General features: G+C 36.2%; 1 non-coding gene across 1 annotated transcript; it reads left to right on the top strand.

Annotated features, from left to right (window-relative positions):
- The first annotated feature begins 8696 nt into the window (after positions 1 to 8696).
- Positions 8697 to 8794, top strand: mir184-2 (microRNA mir-184-2). Its single transcript, NR_107096.1, has one exon. It is a non-coding gene; the product is annotated as a microRNA mir-184-2 (primary transcript).
- Positions 8795 to 12317: the final 3523 nt, after the last annotated feature.

Below are 12317 nucleotides of genomic sequence, written 5' to 3' on the forward strand. Positions count from 1 at the left end.
ATGAGTTCTGTGTGTGGAGGGGGAATTACCCTTTATGACAAAATGATGGCAAAATGTGCAAATTTCATCTCTTCTGTTGTGTGACTAATTATGAAAAACACCACCTCTGTCATCTAGCATGTAAACACAGTCTTTATAAACTGTTTGGCACGTTCCAGTATAGAAAGCTTGAGTCACATCGTTACACTTGATCCTCTTCAACTCCACAGATGTTCCTGCAGATTTTTAGTCAAATTTGACCAAAATCCGATGAATTTCCATGTGCAGGAGTAGAACTTGCACTGTGTTTTGATAACTCACAATGTGTTAAGTAAACAGAGATCAATAGGATAATGGGAAGAAACAGGAGGAACAATCAGAATGTAAAATAATAAAAAGCAGACAGGGATTTAAGGAAGAAATGAGCTAGAAGGAAACCCAAGGATTTCCCAGCACTGAATTACAATTAAACTAAACTCAGAGGTGAACGATAATGCCTCCAGGGAATGGTGACTCAGGTCAAAACAAAATCCATGTGTTGACCTTGACTTTACCTCCTGTCTGCATGCCAATCATGCAGCGTGGCCCATCAATACAGACTAATGGATCTCAATGGTCTGGTCCCAGCCGTCACTGCACTGGCTCTCAACATCCATCCAACCATCCACAATTGTTGATGAGTGCTCTCAATAAAATCAATTGTAAAAGCTATTGCACTTCATCAACAGCCCTTTCAATACAACGGGCATGAATCCGTCCTCGAGCTCGCCCTCCGTTTTTATATCCTTTCATTGTCTTATAATGTTTTCTCAGCTTTTACAGATTGGAAATCATGAAAATGCTTTCTTCCGGATTTTAAGACTCAAAACCAATTTAAGTGTTGAGCTCAGCTTTTTTTCTGATGATAAATTAGAATACTATCGTAAATGAAGATAATACTATCGTATTTCTCATTCAGATTAATACTGAAAAGGGCAAAGGAATGAATTTGGTTTTGATTGGATTCTAAAAAAACATTCGTTAATCATATGTCAATTTTTGGGGGGTAAATTGCTTGAAAAAATAAAAGCTCCTGAATTGCAAATTATCTTTAGTTGGAATCTTTCTATAATGTTGCTGTTATGAACTATTTTGACACTTGGGGGAGCTTTAACATGTCCTTATGCAGTTGTGCAGGCTTACGCAGACTGATTGAGCCCTGAACCATGAAAATGTCAGTTCCTGTTAATAACAATGATGGATCAAGCGCACTGGATCCCAGCGTTTCACGCTGTATATGTAGATGGTCAGAATCAGCAAAGTCTGCTCATGTCATACAGAGGCTGCACATTTCCTCATGATCGTGGCCTTCAGAGTGAAGCTGCAGCGCCGGGATTAACAAGCCTCTTGCAGTCTTCCTCTGTTAGACTCAAACCCACAAGGAAGCTGAGTGGTTGGCGCCTGCAGTGCATAACAACTCCACTAAATCTAATAGAAATGGACAAGTTAGTATTAAGGGTGTATAAAAAAATCTGTTTAAGGTTTTCATGCAATAAAATAACAGCAGCACGGTACTGAAAATTACATTTCAATTAGAGCAATAGGAAACATATTTTTATTAGACTAGAAATGATGTTGTTTGCTGTAAAATAGTTTTAACAACTTTTTTATTTACTGTTATGAAAAGAATTAGGTCAAGCTCAGTGCAGTGCGTGCTTTTGAATACATTTATTAGTTCGTTTGATTTGATTTAATTTTATTTTTGAGTTGAGAAAATACTAAAACAATCCACAAATATTCATATACCGGTATTTAGCTTCAAATAGATAAAAGTGAATTTACTCTTCTCACAACTATTTCCTTAGAAATTATTTGCACTTTCTTTATTTCTCCTTAGCCCTTTGTAGTCTGACGCCTTTTTGAACGTGTTTTTCTACTTTACAATTTGCCCCATTAATTTATCTTTAAAACTGTTTTTGCTAGCAGTGTTTGACATCCATCCTTTGTGTTCTACAACCCCTACGTCTTCTTTTACAAATACATTTTTGATTATATTACACAATAATTCCACAATGAACCTGAAACAGTCCAAAAACTCAATTTTGAGTGGTAAAAGTCCCCAAAATTTAAATGTTTAAATTAAATTGTTTTTATGGTTTATAATTAAAGACCAACATGCAGCAATGCATTTTTTTTTTAAATTAGCAAAACAAAAACAAAGTCAAAACTATCTGAAATTTGTCAAAAAGTTAGTTTAAACACCACTCAAAGTTCCAACGATTTATCACAATTTTGTGTCGTAACTCTTGTCATCTGCTTTTTTTAATGAAAACCAAATAAACTTTTATAAACCTATAGGTTACATTTTGAAAGAAAACATTAATTGTAGTGTCATTCCTATGTCACTGAAAACAGGCGATGTGATTGGAAACCCACCGGTAAGTTCAGAGACTGCTGAGGGTTATAGTTCCAGTAATTTTGGATTTTATGGTCAAATTTGAATTTTCTCTCAGTTTCGATGGAGTGAATATGCATTTTCCAGGCCTGTGACATTGTAGAGATCATCTGAACAAGTAAAAAAAAAAAATCTTGTGTTTTCTAAGCATACTAAGCCTGTCACATCCCATCTTACCATTTCATGTTTTTGGTTGTTCAGACTGGACTTCGTCCCACTGTGTTAAAGCAATGGCTTCTTGGTTCACTGAAGGTCTCCTAGTAGTATTTGGCTGCGTGCATCTATTTATTTCAGGCTGCACTGTGCACACCCTGCCTGAGGGCTAATTACATTAGCACAGTCCAGAAGTCTTCTGTTGTTGCCTCTTGAAAGACTTTGTAAGAAGATTCCAGATCAGAGGACAATCGAGTCCCCTACTGAGATTCAGTGGACTCTAAAATGAAGACAAAGCAGATGACAGGAAGTTTACAAATTCGCTAATCGTGGCTGATTATTATGGCGTATGGAGGCAGGAACAATCACATGGGTTGACACAAGCGGCGAAGACCCTATAAGACACAGAAAGAGACACAGAGAGGGAAACACAGTTGACTTCCTCTGCTGTTACTCACACCTGCAGTAGGATGCAATCTCCATAGCAACAAGACTTGGCAACGCTGTGCTGAGTTGATATTTGAGGTTGTGATCTTTAATACCCCTTTTCTCTCCCTTTTTTTTCTTTTGCTGCAGTGGGTTGTACAAATGCATTCTGTATTTTTAAACTGTCATTTAATAATGAACTATTATCACAACTAAAACCCTGAATCATCCTTATGAAGTCACAGTGACCAATCATTCCAATAAAAGTTGTGCCCATGAGACAGAAAAGTACAACAGCCCATTTGCTCTTTGCATTCCTAAATATTTCAATCACATTTGCATTTTGATCCTAAATTATTGGTCATTTTGTTAAATTGTCTAAAAATGCAGTGAGCTGCCTGTCAGCGTTAGAATGCTTAATAAGTTATGAAGCATAAGATATTCAATCATTTCTAATCTCCCAAAATTAAATTAAGTGTTAGGTAACCCTATTTTTCATTAGAATTTAGGTTTTATCTTTCTTAGGAGCTTAAAACCTCCCCTTGATTAAATTCATTAGGGAATACATTTATAAAACTTTTGACAAGTTATCAGACCTTTGCGCTTCTATGTTTAAAAAGATGTGACCCCACATTTCTGCATCAACATTTCAAATTTGTTTATATTTTATAAATATGCAAAAGTTCATGTGGCATTTGAGTATCTGCAGAATGATGCACAATAGCCTTTGTGTCTCCTTGTAATCAACTGAAGGACTGCAAAGAAAAAAATATACAAATGCTTACTGTGGAATCTGAAAACTGACATCCATACTACAAAAAACATCTTAAAGAAAAGTCCATCAAAGAATAAGACAATTGCTGCCATAAGTCTTTAGATCAATGATGTGGCTGTCCTCTTTAACTTTATATAATGCTTGGATGGATACAGTTTCCCTGCTTTCTTAAATTAACCTTAAAAAATCTGGTCATATGTCACAAAACTGGTGGCTCCACTGTCCCATCATGAAGATGTGCAATTTGCCACTGCCATCTAGTGTTTATATCCAATAGAGCACTGCAATACAGGAAGACATAATGGAAATAAATTCACAATAATTAAATTAAGATCTTTCATTTGATGTATCATTTGAAAAATTCCTAAAAACAAACTATAAATGAAGATATAAAAAATAATTAGATATCTATATAAATACATTTCATTTTGTTTAATTTTTTTCTTCACATCTGCCAACAAATATTTATGTAACTGTATTTCATTTTGCTGTCTTGTTGATTTAGTTGATTATTCATTTATTGACAAAACGTGCAGACAAGACTTTGTTGTCCTGCCATTTCTCTCATAACTCTTAAAAAATCAACCTTTGTCACCAATGAAATGAATGAGTAAAGGGTCCATTTCCTTCCACAGATGCAAATTTAAACTGTATTGTTGCATTTCTATTGTTTTAGATTTTGTACATAACTTTTACAACTTACTGTAATTTTTAATTTTTAACAACTTTCTTGCTTTCAAGTCTCGGTCATGCACAAATACTTTTGCTTTTATGAGTCTCTAAATGAGACCTCACTATCTTTAAATCTATAATAACATTAGTCTTCATGTCACAAGTGTTTTTTTAAAACAGATGCAGCATGTGCTGGTTTTGAACTTTATGTCACATCTATTAAACTGTTTTTCAATTTATGAGAGAATTAGTTAGTTGCCAGAATAACACGCTGGTTGTACTCGAGCTGAATGTTGAACTGATTGCAGAAAAAACCTCACAAAGGATTTTGACGCACAAAAGGATCGAAATCCCTGTTTGAAGGACATTTGGTCTTCCAGCCACACAGCGAGCAAAATTTGAACCAAGAAACTGTGAAATGCATCAATTTCCTGTAAAAACCCAACATGTTTCCATGGATACAAACAGAAAAAAGAGGGTGCAAAATAAAAAACATGGCAAATAAAGCATAATCAGAGCTGTGAGGTGTGTTGGACAGCCCCTTATATGGCAGATCTGACTGTTTATATTTTTGCTGGTACACAACACAATCCACTGTTATGAAACGAAGAGAATGCACTCAATAGTTCCTCAAAGACAGCCTATAAAAAGATCAAATCAAAGCACACAAGGTGCTGTTGCTGTGTGAATAGATACATCTTGCCAAAAGACACTGCAGAAGTCCATCTCTGAATGTGATTTCATTCATTTTGAAAAGAGTTTTGCTGCTTAAACTTGGGGAGCTGATAAATGTTAAATGTGCAGTTCCTTGTAATGCTCAGTCAGAGAAAAATAGGCTTTTTTTTACTCCCTTGCAAACTGAGCAAAGCATCCTCAGGAAGCCTCTAATCCCCTTTAGAAATCTTAGTCAACTGCTAAAAATAGAAAGCACGTTTGCTGCCCTCTGCTGGAGATTAATGCGAGCCACCATTGTGTACTGTGCTCCATGTCAGATCACACAGCTTTACTGCAGGAGGCTTGCAGGACAGAAAAATGAGTATTTGAGACTTAGTGGGGCTGGCAGTGATCACCGGTTTCTGTCCTCTGAGGTTCCAAAAGCCATCTTATTTTAACCATGACTAGATTTTCTCATCATCTTCTGTCAGCCAATCCCCAGGCTCCCGCCTGTTATCTCCCTGGGTGTTATTAGAGGGAATTACCTGCTCCCTCCAGGAAGAGCTTAATAAAGCGTCCTTTAAATTGAGAGCCTCTTTTTGTTTACAAACAAGAATGTGATGAGGAAATCCCCCTTCTGCTTCTGATGTAATTATCTGTGGCTATTTAACAAATCGTGACCCAGGATGCAGGAAAAGTCCAGGTGCCATCCTCTGGAAGGTGACCTTTAAGGCAAGAAAGAGGACACTTGGTGAAGTTTGCATAGGCAGTAACAAGAAACAGGGCAAACCTGGTTTATTTTACCACATCTGTCATGTCGTCTCTGCTTTTGGGGAATACTGTGAGGAGAAATTAGGGCCAGCAGTTTTTGCAAATGAAACCTCTTCTAGATGTTATCTGAAGAAAGAATAAGAAAAAGTAAGTGGTAATTTAAAGCTATATTTCACAAAATACTTTTTCCTGTTAAGGCAATTTGTATTGCCAGCCCTACAAAGCAATAGGTGGAAAAAAAAATTGTAAATAGAATTAGTCTTTCAGTTGTTGGCAGTTATTGTTCTGCATTTCATTTGCCTCTCCTGTACATGATGTATTTATTTATTATAAGCAAGAAGAACACAGAGGGCCTCTCTTCCTGTTGGACCTCAAAATCCAAAACAATAAAAACATTCCTCTGTTTTATATGCGCTTAGTGATTACTAAAAAGCATCTTTTGACTATTTTTTTTTGTGTGTGTGAGAGAAAACATGAGACAAACCCGATGCCAGACTTTAGTTAGTCTGTGAGAATTAAATAGGGACAACAAGAAGACCAATGAACGCGTCATTGTGCTTGTTTGTACAGACAGCCATGGTCCTGCCTTTGCTGAATTGTCTGTGTACGCTTGCATGATGGTGCTGCTGACGGTGAGAATGCAGCACAGCTAATCCCAGAGGAGGACAGAGCACTGCAGAGGAGATGCTTGGCAGATCTCCCTTCATCCATGTGACTGCTGTTGGCGGCTGGTGTGGAGAAGAAATCCGGAACTGGATCAAAAATCGAGTCAGCCGTGTTTAATTTGCGCTGGACTTTTCAGGCTAAGGGGAGGCGAGATAACCACTACCAAAGCACACAGAAATGTCTGCTGTCTTTCCTCTGGCAGCTGCACGTCCCTGGAGTGTCCAAAGATAACAATCAAGAGGGGTCAAAGCAAGTCATGTGTTTGTTCACTCACCCCTGCTGACCCTGATCTAAAAAACCAAAAGGGATGATGGTTCAGAACAGTTAGACCTTTTTCAAGTTTGAAATGCTCTGGCATGTTAAAATGAATGAAGTTAAATGTCTGAACACTGAGAATAAATGCATAAATTAATGTTTTATAGCTCCTCAAGCTGCATTCACACTGCCCTTGGCAACGCACGTTCAAGTGACCACCTCCAAAAAAACAAAAAAAATGTAAACGCGTAAATATGCGTTTCAGGATTCTGCGTTGAAAACCCTTATGTTTATGCACAAGTTTCTATACCACATTTCCCATTTTCAGGCTCTATGTACAAAACGTGCAGCTGTTGACTTTTGAAAGTTAAACAAGACCAACCAGGAACTTGGACTTGGCAGTGATGTCTGGTATAGGTTCTTTTTTTAATTCTTGAAATTGCCAACCGTCAGAAAACTGATCTTAACTGCGGTTTGGGCCAATGCTGGAATTATATGGCACCAAGTCTTTCATAAATCAGAATACAGCTGTGAAAGAAAAAGCCTGGAGCAACATTTTCTCCACTTTGACATTTCACCCCAAGCCTCTTCCAACTGTAGGTGGTGGAAATGCGCTAGTAGATAAAGAAAAGGAAGAAGAAGAAGCCCCTCCCTGCTTGTCCAGTGTGAACACCATGGGCTAAATGCACATTAAAGAATGAGCAATTTCTTCAACGTGTGTCACATGCCCCATGTGTCTGTAGTTTTAAAAGGTTTTATTTTTGTTAAATAGGTTCAAAGAATTGGTCTCCTTGTGCAGCTGACAGTTCTACAGCTTTAAGAATGAGAGAATCAACAAACATTACATAAAAATAATTTCCCTTTAAAAGCCACTACCTGTTTATGCCATCAACAAATAGAAAAGATTGGTTTTCCAAAACAATTTCACAACTCAATAGATCTATTAGGCGTTACAACAACTTTTCTGCCTGGGTAAGAAAGAATACATTGAATCAGATCACATTTCTCTTAAAATATTTAAAAAAAAATATTAAAATCCATGATTCAACTTCAGAGCTTTACGACTGTAATCTAGAAATTTAAGTCAAAATGTTCCAAATTGTTTCCCTGAACTAAAAGTGGAGGCTGACCATTTAGCAACTATTGATCAAAAACAAGACATAATTCTGTAGTTGGAGAAAAAAACAGACATTTTTGAATCATAGATCATAAAGGAAAAAAATACTGTTGAAGTTTGTTTTTGCATCCAGAGATCTTCACTCTTTCTCAAATCACTAACGTGCTAAAGAGAGAAGATTTTATTTAGTTTTTAGTCAGCTTGTGTAAAGGCACAGTCATACATTAGTTACAGCGATGCCAAAGAAACAAAATTAGTTCTATAGATGCTAGTTGATCAAAACAATGCTGAGACAAGCCCAGCCATTCAACAGGAATGATTAGAAGTGAATTTGGCTTTAAAAGTAATATAAAACAATAGGAAGGTGGAATTAAAGAAGTCAGTTAAGATTTTTTCATTTATAAGTTTAGGATTATGAGCAGCAGCATAAAAAAAAACATGACTAAATAATGTCAAACTTTGACTTGACTTTAATTTAAATCAATTACATTTTACTGACACTTCCTTCAGGAAGCTGAAGGAAGAAGAGCGTTCATTCATTTTGAGGCAGTCAGATGAAGGACAGTAAAGGAATGAGGTGGGGCCCCAGTGCCATAAAACTGTGGGATGTGTCCCTAAAGTTAGTTTGCCCGTCGGATGCAGATTACGACTGAGCCGACCTTTTAGAGGACAAAACCCTCGGAACAAATGGCGCACCGCTTCAGATGAGGAACTAACAACCTTTTCAGTCTTCAGAGGTCAGCTTCAATTGGTTTGGCTCACAAATCCTTGCCTTGTTAGACAATTGTTGTTACAATGTTGTCAAGCACATCTCCTTATCACTTTTCCAGCCCAGCTATCTGACAAACGTTTGTTGGACGGAGAACTGATAAGGGTATGTGCCTGGCACTTTCCATCACTGGTAACTGGACACAATATGCTGCCACTGGGGGAAAAAATTGATCATTTTAACTAACGGGGTCTTCGGTAAGAACAGGTCGTTACGCCAAAATCTCTTTGTTCAAATGTACAAATCTTAGTTTGCTACATTTAGCCTTGCTCACTTTGTAGATTTTAACTAAGATCTTTTTTTTTTTTTTTGCTTTATAGAACCTTTTAAATTGGTTACTTTCAGACCAAATATGTTTTTCTAAAATGTACTAAATATTTAAAAATATATTCATAATTTAAAGACCTAAATAATCTACAATTTACTAAAACTTGAGCTACAAAACGGCCCAAAAAATGCAATTCTTTTTCTATTTAGTTGTAACTGATAATTATATTTATTTAACTTGCATTTTAAATGCATATTTGTGGTGGCATATTGTCAAACCACCCAGTATATCAGACGTTTTTTTTTTTCATTTTCTAGTTGTTTTACTTAAATCGATGATTTATGAAGGGTTGTTTCTCTTAAAAATCCACCACAAAAGGGAGATTAAAAACGTTTTGTATTGTACTTGTTTTTACCTAAAACAAGCAACATGTTGCCTGCTGGCATTCCATTCTATGTTGTGCTTCTAATACAACAAACTCAGAACAGGAAAGAAAGAATTAACCGGACAAGGTTGTATTACATTTGTTCTACAATAAAGATAAACAAAAAATATCTTTCTTTGTGTTTCTTTCATTTTTGTTGTTTCTAAATGTCAATTCAGTGGGTTTGAGTGTAGACACAATTGACAGGGATATTGTGGAACTAATTGTTCCATCAATAAAAAACTATGAAAATAGGAGAAAGAAGAAAAAAACATGAACATCCAAGTGTTTTACAAAAATGTCTTCTTTACAAACCTTGTACTGCTAAACATTACATCGTTATTGTGTATTTATGATTGTTCAGAATCATGTTACTTCTAAGCTAATCTATTGATGCTGAAGAACTTTGTTTTCTTCCTGAAAGTGTTTTATGATCAAGGATTTGTCAAACACTGAAAAAAAAATCCATATGTTTCTACACATTTGCTAAACTTTTTAAAAAGTTTTTTGATCCACAAAAAGATTTAATAAATCAATCTTTACTTCAACAGAAAACTTATTTTATGTTTTCTAATGTTCCAATGAAAAGCTTAAAGTTTTTTGTCCAGAAAATATAAAAAATTGTATTAATGTAAATGTTTCAATAAAGCATAATACTTTAAATGTATACGTACCAGCAGATTTTAGATGTTTTATCCGTCATGAAGTGAAGTAAAATCTAGAATGTGAGCTGCAGTAGCAGGTAAAAAGACATTTTTATTTTACTTTCACAATAAAATCTTGACTTTTACTTTTGCTCTATTCGTAAAAATAGAGCATTATTGAGCCCAAATTGACAAGAGACAGAGGAAATAAAAATAGTTTTCTTTAAAAGCTAGTGCACTACTGTTCTTATGATTCATCTCAGCTCAATAATTCCAATTATTCACACACTTTAGCTTGCCAACTCTAGATTTTCTTGAAATGTCGTGTTACGTGGTTCAATATTTGCAAACCCATTATTGCCAAAAAGAGCCTGGTCACCTTCAAGGTGCTCAGTACCTGTCGATGTAGAAACCAGCCTGAATCTTCTATTTTCCACAGCAGCAGTTAGCTGTTTGTGCAGAAATATTTATCAGCCTGTCTTATCTTGTGGTCTGCACACTTGCAGCTTTGCATACTTTAGCTGGGACGCCTTGCTTTGATGAGAACAGAGAAGGCAGCTCCTTTCTGCTCACACCTGCTGATGAGCCGTTATTCAAGAGCATTTGATCGGAACATCCGGGTGCTTTTCATCTTCTTGATTCCTGAACATGGAGCGTTTCAATCACTGGAATATCATTCTGAAATGATAAAAACTGTTCATTTCAGGGTTTATATGATGTGGTGCCGTTTTAATATCCTCAAGACCTTAGAGCAAAAACATGCTGCAACAATAATAATGTGTTTATCTTATGACATTTACAAATAACAACAATATTGTAACACATAGAGTCTAGACAATCAAATAAGGGAATGAGGTTTTTTAAGACAAGTGCAGTTTTGTTCGACAACACAAGGGGGTATTGTTCTATTACTTTAGTGGAGCAGCTTTTGAGTTGGGACTGCAGGTGGAGTTAACACGTTAAAAATATCAATGCCCTCTCTGGATCTAATAGAATCACATGGAGGGAAGTTATTCCAGTCAAACTGACTGATTAGGTCAGATGTGTACCATCAGCTCCTGCTGCTAAAAGATAACCTACACGATGTGTGTGTGTGGGGGGTGGGGGGCTTTGTAATTATGATTGTGTGACAATTAACATCCTTTTTAGTCTAGAATGAGAATTTATCAGCTTTTTTTCTGGCGTTTTGACATTTCAACAGGCAAAACTAACTGGAATAAAACACAACTTATTGATTTTTTTGCTCTCAACAGCCCTTCAAATGTATGCGTAATGTGAAATTACAGAGCTGTTTCTGGTGAATTTGCATTGCGATGGGCTTGAGTAGATTAAAGCACCTTTCCTGCAGAACAAAGACAAGCACATTATGTTTGAGACTTTGATGTCTTTATTTTCTGTCAGCTTGGCTGCCATCATAAAGCCATTATACACAGTCTCTTAGTTTGGAGATTTGTGATTTGCACAACAATAGCTGTTTTTTGTGTGTGTTTTCATTAACCTTTCTTCCATCTTTAAGCTCTTTTTGATGTGTTGAGCCACTACAGTGACACCCAATATTTTAGCAAAGAGGTTGGCTAAGGCATTATAAAAATATATAGGATTGAAAAAGGTGGTGCTTTGCCTAAATGCCACAGTCCTGATTAACATTCTTGTGTTGCATAATGTTGCTCAATGTGAGCCATGGAAAACATGAGGTGAGAAGCCATATTGAAACTGAGAAGGTTTGCCTAATCCTATCCTTTTTCTGGTTTCTATGGAAACAATGTAGTTAATAAACTTCACTTTAAATACTATAGGATAAACTTGTCATTTTTAATACTTCCAAACATGTGATGGTTTAGTCCAACTCATTACTGATGTCTGTTGTGTGTGTATATCAGCAACAGTGTTTTCTTTCTTTTTTTTCTTCTTCCACAGCAGTTTTCCCTGAAAAGCACAACAAATGTAAAGAGATAAATAAAAGTTTGTGCCAGCCTTCTGTGTTTGCGATGGCGTTTGTTTCTCACCACATGGGCTCCGGTTGGTGTAGCTGCATGCGCATCCGTCTAATTAAAGGTTACCCTTTTGATGACGACACGAGGAAAGGTATTGGAAAAGAGGATTTCTGTGAGCTGAAATAGTCAATACATCTAAAGCTCTCTCTTTAATTAGACTCAACACGAAAAACCATCACCATGACGACACAATAAAAAAGACAGAGGTGAAAGAAGATGGGTGCATGGAGGGAGAGCAAAGTAGAAACTGCTTATCTCCATACGTTTAGCTATAGTTCTTTTATGCATTTAGCCCTGCATATGCATTTAATTTTTC

The sequence above is a fragment of the Oryzias latipes genome, chromosome 6 (genome assembly GCF_053564925.1).
Source record: "Oryzias latipes strain Hd-rR chromosome 6, Olatipes_Hd-rR_3.1".
NCBI classification, from domain to species: Eukaryota; Metazoa; Chordata; class Actinopteri; order Beloniformes; family Adrianichthyidae; genus Oryzias; species Oryzias latipes.